Raw genomic sequence first — 18,382 nt, forward strand, 5'->3', positions numbered from 1 at the left:
CTCGAGCCATATTTTCATAAGGTTAAAGGGTAAATTGAAGAAGTTGCTTTTAGAAACAGCAGCTGGCTAGGGAAAAAGGCTTCTCTCTGAAGCTGCTTTGAAGCTTCAGAGAACTTAGAGAACTTAGAGAACTTAGCTTTTACTAAGTTCACTTTGAAAAGGCCTTTCCTTCTAAAAATCTATCTATGTTATGTATGAAATATATTGGCTTAAATGTAATTATGCAAAGGATTTAGAAAGTAAGAAATGTTAGATTCTTATGTTAGATTCTTATTTCATAGATGGTGTGTGAGAAGGTGAACTCAAGATCTCTTTAAGATAAAAAATTAAAAACCATGCACCATCTGCTTTAGCCATCTGGTTTGCAGTGAATAGGGCAACAGGGGCCAAAGGTTATCTGGTAATTAAGGTGCCTGGTCGAGGTAAATGTAAGATATATGGCTACTTGTCTGCCATTTATGGATAGAAGGAAATATAGCTCTTTGTCTCCCATAAAAGGTAATAGGAAATGGGTGTATCTTTTATGATTGGTTCTAGCAAACAACCAATAGGAATTTCAACCAGGCTGATTGGACAGAGGCAGCCAAAGGAGGAGCAAGGGGGCTGGGCTGAGGAAATATAAGTGCTGGCCATCAGGGCTGGAGTAGGCAGAGCTTTGGTATCCATATACCACTGTGTCTCTCATTTATTTGTCTGACAAATAAATTATTATTTTAATTTCTCTATTGCTGCGTTGAATATTTCATTCCAGCTAAGCTTTAACCACAAGCAGGGTGCTACAGTTCTTGTCTTGCCGCTGCTGCCTTTTGTTCACTACGTTTTCAGTCCACTTCTCCCACTGCCTCTGGCACTGGGCTTTGTGCTTCTCCTTCCGCTTCAGGCCAGTCCTCGTCATCGCAGATTTTGACCCCTTCTGCCTTGTACAGGACATTTGTCCACTTCATCTTTACTTCCAGCTCCTTGGCTTTCGCCTCATCCTTGTCCTTCAGATTTTTCAGCTTACTCTTCTGAGATTCCAATCTGCTCAGGAGTTGCTTGTAATTCTTCCCTGTCAGTGGAGTAATGTTGCCTTTCAGTGCCTTCCTCTTTTCCACTTTGCTAAGCCCTTCCTCATGGACTTCGACCTTATTGAAGACAGTCTCAGCCTTGGTGTCATTCTTTGGGGCCTGGGGCTCTGAAATGGCTGCGGAAGCCTCCTCTGCCTCCTTCTTCTCCGTTTTTTCTTTCATCCTCAACTCTTTTCTCCAGCGTTTCTTTCTCTCCTCATATTTCCTTTGTTGCCTCTTCTCCAACACTGCTGGGGGCAACTCTTTGCTGTTTCCCTGTTAAGAAACAGCAAGTTGAAAAGAAAGAGGAATCGTTCAAAAGAGCAAAGTGAACTTTTTAAGCTAAAAAGACAGTACCTAGAATAGACCACTAACATATATATTATTGTAAATCTGGTCACTGTATTATCTTTACCATTACATTTAAAAGCAGGAAAGCCGGCAAGGATTATTTCCTTCAAGAGAATTTCAGCTGGAAGACTAACAATGTAATTATACATTACTGGATGCCACAATCAGAATATTGGGGGGGGGGGACAAAAGACCTTTATGCATGATTTAGAAATCACTATTGACCCCCCAAATGGAAACTGCTTCAACCTGTCCAGCTTATTCCTACAGAACAACCATAAAATCCATCTTAATAGCAGGAGGATACACAGACTCAAGACCCTGGTACCATGTGGACTTAATCCGGAAAACAAAACTTAGGCTGCAATTCTGAACCTACTTACCCAAGAGTAGGCCTCATTGAACTCAGTAATTTTTAAAGGAATAATTTGTATATGTCACATCTCTTAAAAATTTTCCATCCCGAGTACTCTTAGAATTGTCACTATTTATTAACTAAACAGTGTTGGGATCTATCTCAGTTTCAAAACACACACACACACAGAGAGAGAGAGAGAGTATCTATATATTACACATGTTTACAGAAAAACCCTAAATACTGCAAAAGTTACTGGAACTGTGAGATAACTAGCCTCATATAATCAATGTGCTTAGCTCACTTTGGGAGAGACTTGATAATCAAGGCTTTTTTCTCCCCCAATTTACCTGAGCAGCTCAGGTGTAAGAGGATGTGGTGGTTGCTCAGCTTTCACAAGTCACTCTTCAGTTCCTATACTGTAATGGTTCTAGGGGTTGCTCGTGCGTAAATCGGCGCCACACCTGGCTGGGTTGCCTGAGTGAACCTTTTCTGTCTGGACAGCCACTCGCCCGTGGCTGTCTCAATCGCTGGCAGAATCCGTCAGTGGGTGTTTCTTGAACTTCTTCCAGCAAATAAGTTCTTTGACGCCTAGTCTCCGCCTACTCTCCCTGTGCGGAAGCCTTCTGCGCAGGGAGGGTGTGGGCAGCGGAGGACCCGTGCTCTCCCCGCTGGTCCCCGGCGAGGAGTCATGGAGCCACCTCGCCGATTCCCCCATCTGCCCCCCTTCTCCACTGGTGCTACGCTGAAAGTCAGAAAGCTGGTCCATTGATTCATCTAGCTTAGTGTGACTCGCACTGACTGGCAGTGGCTCTCCAGGGTTTCACTCTCCCAGCTCTCCATGAAATGATGAGGACCATCTTCAGAAATAAGGTTCCAGATCTAAAAGGGATGGTTTGAGTAAGATACTGTCATGTACTGAGTTGGACCATTACTCCATCTAGCTCAGTACAGTGGTACCTCGGGTTACAAATGCTTCAGGTTACAGACGCTTCAGGTTACAGACTAAGCTAACCCAGAAATAGTACCTCGGGTTGAGATCTTTGCTTCAGGATGAGAACAGAAATCGTGCGGTGGCAGCGGGAGGCCCCATTAGCTAAAGTGGTGCTTCAGGTTAAGAACAGTTTCAGGTTAAGAACGGACCTCCAGAACAAATTAAGTTCTTAACCCGAGGTACCACTGTACTGTCTGCGCTGACTAACAACAGCTCTCCCAGGTTGGGTGAGCTATAGTCCTTTCTTCTACAAAATAATGTAGCAGTCCAGTATTTGTGGCTCTAAATAAATAGGAAGCTGCCTTATGCTGAGGAAGTCTATCACAGAGTTGGGACTGATGTGAGTTGTAGTCCTAAACTTCTGGAGGGCACCAAGTTGGTTAAGGCTAATGAAGCAAAATAGGCTGGAATGTGACCTGTGGGTATGTATTTTGTAATGCATGCATTTTGAGGTGGGTCATGGAGATGTGCAGTTGATGGAGAAACTGTTGGGATCTGTTGCAAATTGAGGTTTTTTTCCAGAAGCAATTACATCCTTCTGGGCCATCTAGAGCAGGGGGCACTGTTATACAGTGGTCTCGCTCCTTCCTCCTGGGCTGTGTCCAGAAAATGGTGTGGGTGTTAAGTTGTGGGCGAACATATCAGACGACACAGCGATTCTTCAAACAGCTCTTGTTTATTCAGAGGCAGAACAGAACTGGCCTGAAGAGCTCAGTCAGCCTGCTTATATAGAGCTCCAGAACAATGTAACTGTTGCAACTTTCTAAAACTATCCAATCACTGAACGTCACTTTCGATCCTTCATTTGCATACAAACTATCTACAGTATCCACCTCCTGGCCCAGGGTGAGAACTTCAGTACATAACACCCCTCCCCACCAAGATAAGGCGTTAGTTACAATCGTAATGGTTTCCTTATATACAGCACTACACGTAATGGTTCAATTAGGCACAAAAGCATATCGGTTACATTTCACATACTTAGACCAACAGTGATACATGTCCAACAACAGAGTCATTTAAATAAGTTGGGAAACTCTGCCAGACCCCCGGGGACTGGTAGCCAAGTCCGGGGGGCCACCCAATTCTTGCTGAGGCTGTGGTGCGACCCTAGGTGGCATTGAAACCAAGTTCCTTGGATCCGCTGCTGTGGGTGGAACCTCCGCAAGTGGAGTTGGCGGAATGTCAGGCACGGCAGTGGTCTGAGTCTGTGGTAAGTCTGGCAGACCCTCTGAAGTGGCTTGGTTCGGCTCCACGCCGGCAGTTTGCGAGAGAGGTGTAGGTGGAGCCTGACCATCTGTAAGTGTCTGTTCCGGAGCCACGAGCGCACTTGGGGGCACCACGGTAGTGTCCAAGTCCCCAACCCTGCGCCTAAGCTGGTCTATGTGCCAGCGCCACAAGCGTCCGTCTTCGAGTGCCACCTGGTACGAGCGAGGTCCAGTGACTCCCACTACTGTGGCTGGCACCCAAGGAATGTCCCCCACAAAGTTCCGGGCAAAGACCTGGTTTTCTGGAACAAATGACGTTGGCAGTGTTGGCACAGCCTGGGGGTTCGGCCATGGCAAAGTCTGGGTGCAGCCGGTCGAGCGGGGACCTGAGGTGCTGGCCCATAAGCAGTTCGGCAGGACTCCGCCCTGTGGCCGCATGAGGGGTGATGTGTTGTACGAACAAGTATTCGGCTACCTACTCGTGCCAGTCTCCCCGGTCCAGGCGCGCCAGTGCCTCTTTTGCCGAGCGCACCATTCTCTCTGCTTGCCCATTGCTGGATGGATGAAATGGTGCCGTTAGGGCATGGAGGATGCCCAGTCCCAAAAGGTACCGCTCAAAAGTGCCTGATGTGAACTGTGGTCCATGGTCAGAGACAAGGACATCAGGATACCCATGCGGCGCAAAGAGGCCTCGCAGCACCCGGATGATGGCCTCGGTAGTGGTGGAGGGCATCAGGGCCACCTCCAGCCATTTGGAATAGGCATTCACTGTGCAGCAAAATGCTTGTCACAAGACAGTTTACATTCCACAGTCAGCGTTACTGTTGGGTTCCCACGGGAATGGGAGACTGGATGTGACGTTCACTGGTTTCCTGTTTTTCAGTGTTCTCTCGGTTTCTTTGTTAGACAGATAGTTGCTTCTCTGCTCTCACAGAGGCAAGATGCATGTTTGTATTCTCTCAGCATAGAGTGGAAATAAAGTTAAGAATGTGGCACATACTGCTTATCCTTCTGCTGCGTGGACTACTCTGCTTGGGCTCAAGATAAGACGAGCCTGTATCAGCTTCAGATGGGCCGAAGCTGGTCAAAATCTCACATCCACCACTACCATAAAGGTCCGGCCGCGAAAGGGGCCGGCCAGATCGATGTGCACCCTCGACCAGGGTGTCTTGGGCGTTTCCCAGGTGTGTCCCTTAGCTGCCGGTGGCGCAGGCCTCGATTCTTGGCACGCTTGACAGGCGGAAACCCAGGCAGTGATGGCATCATCCATGTTAGGCCACCAGACGTAACACCGAGCCAACGCCTTCATTTTGACGATTCCCGGGTGGCCAACGTGCAGAGCCTCCAGGACACGTTGACAGAGTCTTTGGGGAATCACGACGCGGTCTCCCCACAGCAGACAGCCGCGATGAGCCAAAAGTTCATGTTGTCTGGTTGCGAATGGCTGGAATTCCGATGCAAAAGGCCCTTGTGGCCACCCCCTCCACACCCAGTTGAGCACACGGCTGATGATGCGATCCTGGGCAGATGCAGAGGCCACAGTGGCAGCCGATACAGGTGCTGCTGGAAGATCCTCAATCAGGAGGAGCGATGAAGCAGGAGCCGGGTCTTCCACAAACGCTGGAAGAGGGCAACGGCTGAGGGCGTCGGCATGGCCCATCGATTTCCCCGGGCGATGGACGAGCCGGTAGTGGTAGGCAGCCAGGAAAACAGTCCATCGCAGCATGCGAGGCGAGAGGACCGATGGAGTTGGACGATCACCGGTGAGGAGGCCCAGGAGTGGCTTGTGGTCAGTGATGAGGTCAAAAGTCCTGCCGTGGAGGTATTCATGGAACCTCTTCACTCCAGCCACAAGTGCCAGTGCCTCCTTGTCGAGCTGGCTGTAATTCCGTTCAGTCAGAGATAGCGTCCTGGAAAAGTAGACACCTTGGTCCTGGGGTCACTGGGAGACGGCGGCCTTCAACGTAGTCAAGGCTCTCCTTTCATAACAGTGGGGATATGAATGTTCAGACCCCTGGGCTCTCACTTGTGGTGTACCTGAGGGCTCTGTCCTCTCCCCCATGCTTTTCTACATCTATATGAAATAGCTGGGAGAGATCATCAGGAGGTTTTGGCTGGGTGTTCACCAGTATGCAGATGATACCCAGCTCTACCTCTCCTTTAAATCAGAACCAGTGAAGGCAGTGACACTGTGTGAGTGTCTGGAGGTGGTTGGAGGGTGGAGGGTGGTTAATGGATTGTGGTTGAATCCTGACAAGACAGAAGTACTGTTCTTGGGGGGACAGGGGACAGGTGGGTGTAGGGAGACCCCTTGAATGGGGTAACTCTGCCCCTGAAGGACCAGGTGCGCAGCCTGGGAGTCATTTTGGACTCACAGCTGTCTATGGAGGCACAGGTCAATTCTGTGTCCAGGGCAGCTGTATACCAGCTCCATCTGATATGCCTACACAAAACAAATGAAATACCGTGAAAATCCCTGAAACGAGAAGCAATCGACTAGAAATATTATCTTATAGAATTTAACTACATAACAAAAATCAAAAAGTTTAAGGAAAAAAATAGAAAAACCTAGAAGTGAACAAAGCCTCAACGGGATGCCAGCTACAAACCTTGTTTCACTGAACTGTTCAGTTTCCTCAGAAGGAAATAGAGAAATCATAAACCTTAAATGATTTTAAACAAACTCAAGAACAGGGCTGAAATGCTCCCCTGAGTTTACAAAAAAGGTTTGAAAACCTAAATGGCAAGTTTTAGACGCCGCCCTATTTAAAGAAAGCCAAGCAGTAGTAATAAGGAGTTGAGGACTCGGCTGTGAAAACTCTAGTATTGCCTTTACAAAAAGGTTTAAAAAACCTACATAGCACAAATTCAAAGAAAGGAATACAAGATAAGCTGTTTTAGATTTTAAACAAACTCAAGAATAGTGCTGAAACACCCCCATGGTCTAGATGTTACTGCTGGTGTTAAAGACTGATACAGGGTGTTTCAAATCACAGGTTTATATACTATAGGGTGAAAAAAAATGTTAAGGGGCAAGCCATCTAGTTCAAACAATGGGCGGGATTGTTAAGGTTTGTAAAAAATAACAAGAATAATATTGAATAGAGTTGTAAAAAATTATTATAAGAATGAACTAAAGTCAATATAAGAATTGAGACCTGACGGAATTAAGGAACCAAATATCTCCTCAGGAATTACAGTTGGTAAATGCTTCCAGTTTAATAATGTTGTTGGTTCCAGGTGGCAGCTAAACATAAGGCAACGGATTTCAGATGGTTTATCATTTATAAACATCAAACTCCTGAGATAAATACGGATATCTTAAGAAAGAAATTACGACAGAAAGAAATGTATTGGATTTTTAGATTTGGTTTGAACTAGATGGCCTGTTTATCAATTTTAATATCCAGATATTCTAACACATTAATCACACATCTAATATTGGATTGCATAAATCGTCCGGGAAGAAATCCAGTTTGATCTTTATGAATTATCTCTTTCAGCACCATTTTTAATCTATTTGCAAGAATGTCTGCAAATATCTTGTAATCGTTATTTAGCAGTGCAATGGGTCTGTAATTGGCCATGTTTGAGGCATCTGTTGTTAGGATATTTCCGTTCCACCTTAAAAAGGGGACAGGCTGTTGTGAGTCACAGCCTACGTATTTCCTGCACACAGGAAGTTTCTGTTTTGTCTATTGCTTTCGTTTCTCTCTCTGTGCCTGAGACATCGAAGCAGGCAGCCATGTCTTTTCTTTGTTCTGACCAACGCTGAATAAAGTTATAAATAATGCTCTCCTGAGTGCGTCTTTCGCTGTACGAACTCTGCGATAGAGCGTGCACGAGCTCTGGAATGTGGAAAGCTATTTCCCAGGCCTTGTGTCGCTAATTGACTGATACTGTATCTACGGGAGATCGATGGACGTCCGGAGTTGATGTGGAGGCAGTGATGTCCTTTGTCTCCCAGGCAGTATCCTAACAACAGGTTTCGGGCCCAGATTCACGGCACTTACAGGAGAGTAAGACTGTGACAGACTGCTTGTGAGGTATGTGGACAAATTGCCACGACAGAGTGACTTTGATGTCCGGCTGGCTTAATTGGCCTGGGAGCCGCGCCAGAGGCTTCGTGATTAATGAGCTGCCAAGATAAGAAGTTTTTGAAGGCATAAAGGCTCACAGCTCAAGTAAAAGCCCAAGCCAGGGAAGAACAAGGCTTTGTTTGCTGGCACTGCTTCTCCAAAAGCCGATGGCAAGTTTGATGGCCAGGAGCAGGGGGGCAAGCAGCAAAAGCCCACACTGGTGGAAAACAAGGTTTCGCTTGCTGGAAAAGCTGCTCCAAAGGCCAAGGCCAGATTTGTTATTGATTCGGGATGCACCCGCCTTCTGGCAAAAGATAAGCATCTGTTTATCTCCTTCACACCTCAAGACGGAGAGATCCACCAGGCTGATGGAAAGACGTTGTGAATCACAGGAGAAGGGACTGTAAAACTGGCAAGTCTGCACACAACCATCAAAGATGTACTTTATGTTCCAGGTGCTGCAGACAATTTGCTCAGTGTCCCACAGCTGACTGGGCGTGACTTTGAGATTTCCTTCAAGAGGAGCGCCTGTGTCATCAGGAAAGGCAAAGAGGACATTTTGCATGCAAAGTTTATAGATGGTTTGTTCTGTATAACTTATGATGACAATGGTGCTGTTGCTGTGTCTAATGTTGATTCTTGTTGTGTTGCACAAACTAACAAAGTTCTTCATGCAGGATGCATTCACGAGGCACACAGAAGGTTTGCTCACATGTCTTGGCAGGCACTGGCCAAGATGCCTGGGTTGGTTGAGGGTTTGAACATCAAGCCCTGTAAGTTTCACATGAAATGTGTATCTTGTGCAGAGAACAAGGTGAAGGTTGCTCCAAAAGGCAATGAGTCTAGCAGGCAGGCTTCCAAACCCTACCAGCTAGTCCACGCAGACCTGGTTGGTCCACTTGAGCCCTCTTTGGGTGGAGCAAGGTACTTCATAGTTTTAATTGATTCTTTTTCCAGGTACATTCATGTGTTTATGCTCCAGCAGAAATCGGAAGCATTTTCTAGGTTCAAGGCATTCTGTGCTTGGTTGGAGAATGTTCACAGTAAACGTATCGGCTGTCTCTTTACTGATCGGGGTGGGGAATTCACTTCTCAGCAGTTTGAAGCTTTCCTGACTGAGAAGGGAATCCAGCATGACTTGTCAATGCCTAGATCGCCATGGATGAATGGACTTGCGGAGCGAGCAAATCAGACTTTGCTTCAAGGCCTGAAAACCTTGTTGCATGATGCCAATCTCCCTGAGTAGTATTGGGGGGAGGCTTTGTCAACGTTCGTTTATTCCTATAACAGGAGACTGTCATCACCTATTGGTTGTACTCCCTATGAGAAGTTTGGTAAGAAACCTTGCGTCAAGCACATGAGAATCTTTGGTTCTGACATGTGGGTACACACCCCACAGAGCAACAAGCTTGGGAAGCGTGGGGCACGTGGTTTGTTCATGGGGTACGAAAAAGGTGCATACAGGGTATGGATGACTGATTCTAAGTCCATTAAGTTCACAAAGAGTGTTGAGTACAATCCTAAGGGGGGGGAATGTGGGAATTTTCCAGAGTTACCCAGAGGAAGATGAAGGTGATGTGAAAAAAGCAGATAATGTTGAGGTAGAAGAGGAAGCTGAGGATGATGATAGTGATGATCAGAGTTCGGATTCCAGCTCAGTGGGCGGCGCTGCTGCTGATGTCAGCGACAGTGATGACACAGCAGACTACAAGAGCGCAAAGGCCTCAGTCAGACCATCTGATGTGTCTGACAATGAACTGGAAGAACCACTGCTCACCATTGGTCACTTTTCTCCTAAGAAGGAGGAGATGAGTCCAGAAGACTTGCGTCTAGTTCGCAGGTCTGAAAGGGCAACGAAAGGCAGACCTCCAAAGAGATTTGCTGATGAGTTTGCTAAGACGGCAACTGCTGTTCTTAGTAGCTCAGAGAAGGTGTGGGAACCTTCAAGCTTCAAAGAGGTTCAGGAGTTAACCTCTAAAGATGCTGAGCCTTTGCTTAGTGCCATGAAGGCTGAAGTTGATTCCTTGAATAGGAACCAAACTTGGGAGCTGGTACCAGTAGTCCCAGGAATGAGACTGGTTGGCAGCAAATGGGTCTTCAAGGCCAAGACAGACCAGAATGGCAAGATTGTCAGACACAAAGCCAGATTGGTTGCCAGAGGTTTTTCACAGGTACCAGGACAGGATTACCACGAGACCTACTCACCCACCGTCAAGTATGAGAGCATTCGGCTAATGCTCAAGATTGCTGCAGAGGAGAAACTGCATGTTTCCCATCATGACATTAATACAGCTTTTTTGTACGGGGTTTTGGGGGAGGAGCTGTTTATGCTTCCACCTGATGGAATGCAGATACAGAAGGGAATGGTCTGTAAACTTCAGAAATCCTTATATGGTCTCAAGCAGAGTGCCAAGTGTTGGAACACAAAACTCACTGAGACGTTGCTTTCTCTAGGTTTTCACCAGGGCAAAGCTGATCCATGTGTGTTTGTCAAGGAGGAGGGGCAAAACAAACTGTATTGTTTATGTTTTGTTGATGATCTTCTGATGTTTTGGAAGAATCAGGCTTTGTACCAAAGCACCCTCGCTCAGCCAAAGGAGCACTTTGACATGAAGGATCTTGGTGAGGTATCCAACTATCTTTCTCTGCAGGTGGAGAGGGACCAAGCAGGTAATTTTCTGGTACACCAAACACAGAAAATCGCTGTTGTATTAACCAGGTTGAATTTGGTGGATGCAAACCCAGCAGACACACCGATGGTGACAGGTTACCAGGTAGATAGTACTGCTGAAGCGTTTTCTGACACTACGCTGTACAGATGCATTCTAGGCAAGTTGAATTTCATTGCTAGATGTTCAAGACCTGACATAGCTGTAAGCACTAACCTGCTTAGCAGACATGCCAACAATCCTACTGTTCAGGATTGGAAAGCTCTGAAGCGCATAGCCCGCTATTTGAAAGGGACTTTGCACTACAGGCTGAGGTTCACCAGTCAGAAGACTGGAGGTCTTGAAATTTTTGCAGATGCTAGTTTTGGAAGTGACACCACGGATGGTACAAGCACTTCTGGAGTATGCTACATGTACAACCACTGTCTTTTTGACTGGCTGTGCAAGAAGCAGACGGCAGTAAGCCTAAGTTCCTGTGAAGCAGAACTCAATGCTCTGTCATTTTCACTCATGGATTGTGAATGGTTGATGCAACTGTTTAAGGACATCAGAGTTTCTGTGAAATGTCCTATACAGGTGTATCAAGACAATAGATCCTGTTTGGCTTTGCTGAACTCAGAGAGTTGCAAGCAAAGAACCAAGTACTTGCAGATTAAGCTACATCGTGCAAGAGAGTGTATTCAGAAAGGACTCATTCAGGTGTCCTACATGGCAGGAAATGAAATTCCTGCTGATCTGTTGTCTAAGGTTGTTAACAGAGAACAACTTAAGGTTTATGTACAGAGGTTGCAATTGGGTTGAACCACAGGTACTACAGGTTACACGGAAAGGGGGAGGATGTTAGGATATTTCCGTTCCACCTTAAAAAGGGGACAGGCTGTTGTGAGTCACAGCCTACGTATTTCCTGCACACAGGAAGTTTCTGTTTTGTCTATTGCTTTTGTTTCTCTCTCTGTGCCTGAGACATCGAAGCAGGCAGCCATGTCTTTTCTTTGTTCTGACCAACGCTGAATAAAGTTATAAATAATGCTCTCCTGAGTGCGTCTTTCGCTGTACGAACTCTGCGATAGAGCGTGCACGAGCTCTGGAATGTGGAAAGCCATTTCCGAGGCCTCGTGTCGCTAATTGACTGATACTGTATCTACGGGAGATCGATGGACGTCCGGAGTCGACATGGAGGCAGTGATGGCCTTTGTCTCCCTGGCAGTATCCCAACATCTGTTCCCTGTTTGTGGATAAGAGTACCGTAATAAAGCTGTCCTTCCAGGTTTTCGGTAGCTTTCCATTTGTCAGAATATTATTCTTTAGGTCTTTCATGGGAAGAAATAATGATTGTTCTAACTTTTTATAGTAATTAGCTGGGAGACCATCTGGGCTTGGTTTCTTTCTTAATTTTGATCTTTGTATAGCTTGTTGCACCTCCATAGCTGTTATTGGTGAGTTCAAAATTTCAGTTTTTTCCTTAGGTATTATTGGTAATTTATTTTTGCCCAAATAATCAATTATTTTTTTCTAGATTCTCTGGACCTTCTTTATATAGATTTCTGAAAAAACTAGTAAAGTTTTTACTAATTTCCTTTGGTTCTTGAATCCATTTGTCTTCAATTTTAATTTTATTGATAATTCTATCTTCATTTTTCTTCTTTAATTGCCAGGCCAGATGTTTGCCTGGCTTATTTGCAAACTCAAAATTTCTATGTCTCAGCCATTTTATCTTCCATTCTATCTCTTAGTTTATTATCATGGAGAATTGCATCTGTAAAATTTTAATACTTTGCTTAATTAGTTCAACATCTGGTTTTTGGAAAAGGATCCTTTCCTTTTTTTCTAATTTCCTCCCAGATCTCCATTTTCTTCTTCTCCTTTATTTTCCTTTGGAATGTGTTTTGTTGGATAAAGAAACCTTTTATAATGGCTTTACTCACGTCCCAAACCATTTCTAGATCTACTCCTTGATTTAAATTAAACTTAAAATATTCTTCTAAGATTTGCTTGGACTTCTGTACAATTTTTTCATCATTTAGCATACTCTCATCGGCTGTGGTGAGGACTGCAAGGCCTGCTCCCTCCCTGGGCCCTTTCCAACTGGCCCAGGGGGCGTGGCCCAGGCACTCATTTGGAACAAACTTGTGGGGAAGTGCGGGAAGTTGTTCTGCTATTGCTTCCCTGTTCCAAGTGGTTAAAATGTCCTCAAGCTGTCGGTGGCATTTTAATTTTTTCTTTCTTTTTTTCTTTTTTTGCTTTGTTGGGGGTGGGTGGGATGGATATTTGGTTGGGATTAATTTTAGTATAATTGTTCTGTTTTTGTTTTTTGTTGTTTTATTGGTTGTATTGTTTGCTTTTTGTTTTTAAGACGCAGGATCAGGGTTGCCTGGGAGTGCGGCCCCAGCCAACACAATGGCTGGGGCAAGTTCCACGGGGGGGGGGGGGAAGCACTGGGACATCCAATCTCGGTGATCATGGGCAGGAGGAGGAGTTACGCTAAGACCAGACGATGTCATTACCGAGGAGGCAGGTTTAGTCGTTGTTTGAAGACTATCCCTGCCTCCGGGTCTGGTCTTGATGGGATGGATACTGGAATCAACAAGGGATACCCACATGACCTGAAGGTGTTGCTGTGTAATGCCAGGTCAATGATGAATAAAACCACTGCCATCCATGACTTGATCGTGGATGGAGGACTTGACCTGGCATGTGTAACAGAGACTTGGTGGGGTGAAGCAGATGGGCCTGTCTTAGCTGCTGCTTGTCCACCAGGTTTCTCTTACGCACAGCAACCCAGGCCTTGTGGGTGGGGAGGGGTGGCTGCAGTGATTTTTAGGAAATCATTAGTTTGCACCAGGCGTCCTACTGGGAAGATCCAGTTCTCTGAGTGCATGTTCTGGAAGTTGGGCAATAGGAGCAATACAGGATTCCTTTTGGTGTACCAACCTCCCCGCTGCACCAAGGATTCCCTGACCGAGCTGCTTCAGGTCATGGTGGATGTTCTCCTGGAGACACCTAGTTTGGTTGTCCTAGGGGATTTTAACATCCATGCCGACACGACCTTACAAGGGGCCGCTCGGGACTTCGTGGAAAGCATGGCCTCCATGGGGTTGTCCCTGAATAAGTTTGGCCCAACTCATAGTCATGGGCATGCCTTAGACCTGGTGTTCACCTCTAGTGACGTGGGTGGTCTGACACTAAGTAAAAGTGAAACAAAAGAAGTGCCATGGTCAGATCACTTCCTGGTGCAACTGGACTTCTCCGCGACCCTTCCCCTCTGCAGGGAGGTGGGACCAATTCAGATGGTCCGCCCCCGCCACTTAATGGATCCAAATGGTTTCCAGAGAGTGGTACGGGATGCTTTATCCCATGTTGACGGCCTTTCAGCTGATTCCCTGGTGGCCCGCTGGAATGCGGAGTTAACCAGGGCTATCGACTGTCTGGCTCCGAAGCGCCCTCTCCGATTGCATGGAGCCCAGACAGCCCCATGGTTTTCTTCGGAGCTGAGGGCGATGAAACAATCGCTGAGATGGCTAGAGCATTGGTGGCAGAAAACTCATTCCGAATCTGACCGGACACGGGTTAGAGCTCAATGTCGAGCCTACCAAGTGGCGATAGCGATGGCGAAGAAGACTTTCTTCACCATCTCTATTGCATCTGCAGAAAATAGTAGCAGGAGACTCTTTCAGGTGGTCCGCAATTTAACGGAACCACCTTTACCATCGGGGCCTTGTAAAGACCCCAAGATCTCCCGCAACGATTTTGCAAAGTTTTTTGTAGATAAAGTCACTCATATTCAGAAGGAGGTAGACACCACCGTGGGAGCAGGGCTGGGGCGGGAGTGTGCTAGAACCCTGTCTGGTCAAGTTGCATGGAATCAATTTCAATCCGTTACCCCCCGAGGATGTGGACAGGCTGCTTGGACGCGTGAAACCAACCACCTGTCTCCTTGATCCTTGCCCATCCTGGCTAATAAAAGCAAGCCGGGAAGGGCTGGATGATGGGCTCTGCGGGGTGGTGAATGCTTCCCTCTGTGAGGGAACATTCCCAGATCCGCTGAAAGAGGCGGTCATTAAACCGCTTCTTAAAAAAACATCTTTAGACCCAGCCAGTATGGCCAACTATCGCCCAGTCTCAAATCTTCCATTCTTGGGCAAGGTGATTGATTGAGTGGGTGGTTGCTGAACAACTCCAGGCACGCCTGGAGGATGCGGACCATTTGAATCCCTTCCAATCGGGATTCAGGCCTTATCATGGGACTGAAACTGCCTTGGTCGCGCTGGTTGATGATCTCCAGCGGGCTAGGGACAAAGGTGAGAGCTGCTTCCTAGTTCTGCTGGATCTCTCAGCAGCCTTTGATACAATCGACCATAACATCTTTCTGGACCGTCTAGAGGGGCTGGGAGCTGGGGGCACTGTTATACAGTGGTTCCACTCCTTCCTCCTGGGCCGTGTTCAGAAAGTGGTGGGGGGGGATGAGTGTTCAGACCCCTGGGCCCTCACTTGTGGGGTGCCTCATGGTTCTGTCCTCTCCCCCATTCTTTTTAACATCTATATGAAGCCGCTGGGAGAGATCATCAGGGGGTTTGGACTGGGTGTCCATCAATATGCAGATGATACTCAGCTCTACCTCTCTTTCAAATCAGAACCAGTGAAGGCGGTGAAGGTCCTGTGTGAGTGCCTGGAGGCGGTTGGAGGATGGATGGAGGCTAATGGATTGAGGTTGAATCTTGACAAGACAGAAGTACTGTTTTGGGGGGACGGGGAGGGCTGGTGTGGAGGACTTCCTGGTCCTGAATGGGGTAACTGTGCCCCTGAAGGACCAGGTGCGCAGTCTGGGAGTCATTTTGGACTCAAGGCTGTCCATGGAAGCGCAGGTCAATTCTGTGTCCGGGCAGCTGTCTACCAGCTCCATCTGGTACGCAGGCTGAGACCCTACCTGCCCGCGGACTGTCTCGCCAGAGTGGTGCATGCTCTAGTTATCTCCCGCTTGGACTACTGCAATGCGCTCTACATGGGGCTACCTTTGAAGGTGACCCGGAAACTACAACTAATCCAGAATGTGGCAGCTAGACTGGTGACTCAGGGCGGCTGCCGAGACCACATAACACCGGTCTTGAAAGACCTACATTGGCTCCCAGCACAATCAAAGTGTTGGTGTTGACCTTTAAAGCCCTAAACGGCCTCGGTCCAGTATACTTGAAGGAGCATCTCCACCCCCATCATTCTGCCCGGACGCTGAGGTCCAGCGTCGAGGGCCTTCTCGCGGTTCCCTCATTGCGAGAAGCAAAGCTACAGGGAACCAGGCACAGGGCCTTCTCGGTAGTGGCGCCCGCCCTGTGGAACGCCGTCCAATCAGATGTCAAAGAGATAAACAACTACCTGACATTCAGAAGACATCTTAAGGCAGCCCTGTTCAGGGAAGTTTTTAATGTATGACATTTTAGTGTATTTTTGGTCTTTGTGGAAGCCACCCAGAGTGGCTGGGGAAACCCAGCCAGATGGGCGGGGTACAAATAAATTATTATTATTATTATTATTATTATTATTATTATTATCTCATTAAGTTGCCACCTTTTAACCTTTTCTTTTTTTCCTTTAAGGTTAACCCAGACTGCACTGTGATCTGAAATTGTCCTTGGATGGATTTCTGCTTTTGTAATATTATTTAATAAATCCTTTGTTGTCCAGATCGCATTGATTCGTCCCGCTGAGTTATGTGGCTCTGAATAATGTGTAAATTATTTCTCTGTTGGATTCTCCCCCCCCCCAATAATATTTATTATTTTCAGTAGATAAACATAGTAAAAAAAAAGATTAACAATAATAAAAACAAAGAATAAAAGAAAAAGAGAAAAGAGAAAAAAGATACATACAGCATATTACCACTTAATTAAAATTAAGTACCATCCATCTTCATAAACATAGTATTTGACTTCCTCGAATCTCTTCCATCCGAATTTCTTAGTAATTATATGTAGCGGTTTCCAATATCAGTGTTTCAAAAGACCATATCACAGTCCTAATCATATTACATAACTTTCCTTAATGTACATTTTCTTATTTATAAATGTAATTCCAGTTTAATCCTAGGCCTAATTGTTTCTTTCAAGTGGTTACATATCTTTAATATTACAATATTTATTCAAATAGTCTTTAAATTTCTTCCAGTCTTCTTGATGTTCCTCTTCTTTCTGGTCGCGGATTCTCCCGGTGAGATCTGCCAGCTCCATAAACTCCATCATCTTCATCTGCCATTCTTCTACTGTTGGTAGTTCTTGTGTTTCCCATTTTTTGGCTAATAAAATCCATGCAGCAGTTGTGGCATACAAAAATACTTTTACATCTTTTTTGGGCGGTTCAGAACCTGTTATTCCAAGGAGAAAGGCTTCTGGTTTCTTCATAAATGTATATTTCATCATTTTTAAAAATTCATTATAAATTTTTCCCCAGAAGTCTTTTACCTTGGAGCAAGTCCACCACATATGATAGAAAGTACCTTCCTTTTCTTTACATTTCCAGCATAAATTATCACAATTGTGGTAGATCTTCGCCAGTTTAACAGGGGTTAAGTACCATCTATACATCATTTTCATAATATTTTCCTTTAACATTGTACATGCAGTAAACTTAACCCCTTTCTTCCAAAGTCTCTCACAATCCTCCATCATTATATTATGTCCCACATCTTGTGCCCAATCAATCATAACCGATTTTACTTGCTCATCTTTTGTATGCCACTCCAATAACAAACTATACATTTTAGACAAATTTTTAACATTAGTATCTAACAACTCCGTTTCCAGCTTGGTTTTCTCAATTGCAAAACCTTTTTTCTTATCAATCTTAAATAATTCATTCATTTGGTAATATTGAAGCCAATTTACTTTATCTTTGATTTGTTCAAATGATTTTAACTTAAATCCCTCCCCATCTTCAACCAATAAATCTGAGTATCTCAACCACTTATTTTCCATATTAAGCTTTTTTTTGTGTGCCTGCGCTTCCATTGGTGAAATCCATTTGGGTGTTTTTCTTACCAAAAGATCCTGATATCTAGACCAAACATTAAAAAGTGCCTTCCTAATTATATGATTCTTAAAGCCACTATGGGCCTTTATTTTGTCATACCAAAGATATGCATGCCAGCCAAACCTATTGTCCAATCCTTCTAGGTCCAAAATGTCCTCATTTTCTAAATTGAGCCAATCTTTAATCCAGCAGAAGGCCGCAGCCTCAAAATATATCTTTAAATCAGGTAGGGAAAAGCCTCCTCTTTCTTTTGAATCTGTAAGTAATTTATACTTAATTCTCGGTTTTTTCCCTTGCCAGATAAATTTGGACAGGGCCTTCTGCCATTCTTTAAAACATTTGACATTATCAATAATAGGTAAACTTTGAAATAAAAACAGCATTTTCGGCAACACATTCATCTTAACCACCGATATTCGTCCCATAAGTGAAAATTTTAAGTTTGACCAAATCTCTAAATCTCTTTTTATTTCATTCCATACTTTCTCATAATTATCTTTATACAAATTCAAATTCTTGGCTGTTAAATTTACACCCAAGTATTTAACCTTCTTCGTAAATGCTAGGCCTGTTTTTTCTATAAGGGTTTTTCTTTCATCTTTATCTAAGGTTTTTATCGATTACTTTGGTTTTGCTCTTGTTTAATTTAAAACCAGCCAGCTG

The 18,382-nt window shown here is 45.2% G+C and overlaps 1 pseudogene across 1 annotated transcript; it reads right to left on the reverse strand.

The window, feature by feature from the left end:
- Positions 1–751: 751 nt before the first annotated feature.
- On the reverse strand, positions 752–1,546 carry LOC308467625 (surfeit locus protein 6 pseudogene; annotated as a pseudogene). The gene is made up of 2 exons: positions 1,532–1,546; positions 752–1,322 (listed from the first exon to the last, which is right to left on the reverse strand). The product of its transcript is annotated as a surfeit locus protein 6 pseudogene (transcript).
- Positions 1,547–18,382: the final 16,836 nt, after the last annotated feature.

Source organism: Podarcis pityusensis (assembly GCF_964106645.2).
Source record: "Podarcis pityusensis genome assembly, chromosome: W".
NCBI classification, from domain to species: domain Eukaryota; kingdom Metazoa; phylum Chordata; class Lepidosauria; order Squamata; family Lacertidae; genus Podarcis; species Podarcis pityusensis.